The following is a 2,316-nucleotide window of genomic DNA, read 5'->3' on the forward strand; positions in this document are numbered from 1 at the left end:
CATTGTTGTTTGGTGGGCCCGGGCTGGGGATTCGAACCCGCCACCTTAGGTGTATGTGGCTGGTGCCTTAGCCGCTTGAGCCACAGGCACCAAGCCAAAATACTTCTAATAAGGCATTTTAGAATTAACATTTTCTACATGTTGTCACAATACACATTATTTCATGAATACAGAAGTTTTTTTATTTTTTCATTTAATGTTACAAGACACAACTGCTGATTTGACATATATTCACATGTAACTTTTCCTCTCACATTTGTAACTTGACAGACGAGTGAATCCAGAGGAATTGCTCTAATCATTATATGGAGCAAACCTATAATGAAAAGGGAAAAAAAATTAAAACTATAGCACTAACCAGTAGAAATAACATTAAAATTAAACCACTATGAATAATTCACCCTAGAGCATCAGAAATAGTCTAGAAAACAAATCCACAAAGAGTATCAATATATCATTTCATTTAAGTTTTAACAAAAAATGTATTGCCTGAACTATGAAAGAACAGCAAAAGCTGTTTTGATTTAAATACCCATTTCATTTTTACTTTTTTTTTTCTCTGAGATATAGTCTCACTATATTGCCCTCGGTAGAGTGCTATAGCATCACAGCTCACAGCAACCTCAACTCTTGGGCTTAAGCAATTCTCTTGCCTCAACCTCCCAAGTAGCTGGGACTACAGGTACCTGCCATGACGCCCAGCTATTGTTTTGTTGTAGTTGTCATTGTTGTTTGGCTGGCAGACAAGCCAGGGCCTGGGTTTGAACCTGTCATCCCCATTGTGGCTGGCATCCTAGCCACTGAGCTATAGGCACCAAGCCTCATTTTTACCTCTTAGCTGACTGATTGGAGCAATGAAATGGGGGAGGTAGTAATAGAAAAACAGAATCAGGGCGGTGCCTGTGGTTCAGTGAGTAGGGCACCAGCCCTATATACTGAAGATGGTGGGTTCAAAACTGACCCTGGCCAAATTGCAACAACAAAAAAAAAACAGCTGGGTGTTCTGGTGGGCACCTGTAGTCCCAGCTACTAGGGAGGCTGAGGCAAGAGAATTGCCTAGGCCCAGGAGTTAGAGGTTGCTGTGAGCTGTGTGATGCCATGGCACTCTACCAAGGGTGATAAAGTGAAACTCTGTCAACACAAAAGATAAAAAAAGAAAAACAGAATCACAAGATTTGGATAATCAACCTTTAAAGAGCTGAGCTTGACAGTTATTAAAACAAAGTATAGTTGGTGCTCATTATGCTTATCATCCAGCAGATATATTCTAAATTATCTAATTTAGGCTGGGCATGGTAACTCACACCTATAATCCTAGTACTCTGGGAGCCTGAGGCAGGTGGACTGTTAAGCTCAGGAGTTAAAGACCAGCCTGAGCAAGAGTGAGACTCTGATTCTAAAAAAATAGCTGGGCATTGTGGTGGATGCCTGTAGTCTCAGCTACTAGGGAGGCTGAGGCAAGAAAATAGCTTGAGCCCAAAAGTTCAAGGTTGCTGCGAGCTATGATGATGCCAGTCATAATTTTTTTTTGGTGACACAGTGAGACGCTGTCTCAAAGAAAAAAAAATTACCTACTTTAATGAATCTAATCATGAAAGTTGAGCTTTTGTTTTTGCTTTTTTAGACAGAGTCTCACTATGTCACCCTCAGTAGAGTACTCTAGCATCACAGCTCACAGCAACCTCCAACTCCTGAGCTTAGATGATTCTTTTGCCTCAGCCTCCTGAGTAGCTGGGACTATAGGCACCCACTACAATGCCTGGCTACTTTTGTGTTGTAGTTCGGCCGGGGCTGGGTTCCAACCTGCCACCCTTGGTATATGGGGCTGGCACCCTACCAACTGAGCCACAGGCGCCACCTGAAAGTTGAGATTTTTTTTTTTTTTTTTTTTTTTGAGACAGAGCCTCAAGCTGTCACCCTGGGTAGAGTGCCACGGCATCACAGCTCACAGCAACCTCCAACTCCTGGGCTCAAGCGAGTCTTCTGCCTCTGCCTCCCAAGTAGCTGGGACTACAGGTGCCCGCCACAACACCTGGCTATTTTTTTTGGCTGCAGCCATCATTGTTGTTTGATGGGCCCAGGCTGGATTCGAACCCACCAGCTCAGGTGTATGTGGCTGGTGCCTTAGCGGCTTGGGCCACAGGTGTTGAGCCTGAAAGTTGAAATTTTTAAGAATGACTTTTTACCTTAGAAAAGGTTTAATATAGGACTTATTTATTTTTTATTTTTTTTTGAGACAGGAGCCTCAAGCTGTCCCCCTGGGTAGAGTGCTGTGGCATCTCAGCTCACAGCAACCTCCAACTCCTGGGCTCAAGC

The 2,316-nt window shown here is 43.3% G+C and overlaps 1 protein-coding gene across 1 annotated transcript in view; it reads right to left on the minus strand.

The window, feature by feature from the left end:
• Positions 1 to 213: 213 nt before the first annotated feature.
• The window catches only part of NDUFC1 (NADH:ubiquinone oxidoreductase subunit C1), a 7,097-nt gene continuing 4,994 nt past the window's right edge, over positions 214 to 2,316 (minus strand). Inside the window, exon 4 of the mRNA XM_003790174.3 lies at positions 214 to 316. The gene's annotated coding sequence lies outside the window, so the exon portion shown is untranslated. The remainder of the gene's footprint in view (positions 317 to 2,316) is intronic.

The sequence above is a fragment of the Otolemur garnettii genome, unplaced genomic scaffold (genome assembly GCF_000181295.1).
Source record: "Otolemur garnettii isolate 467f Iridium unplaced genomic scaffold, OtoGar3 scaffold00041, whole genome shotgun sequence".
Lineage (NCBI taxonomy): Eukaryota > Metazoa > Chordata > Mammalia > Primates > Galagidae > Otolemur > Otolemur garnettii.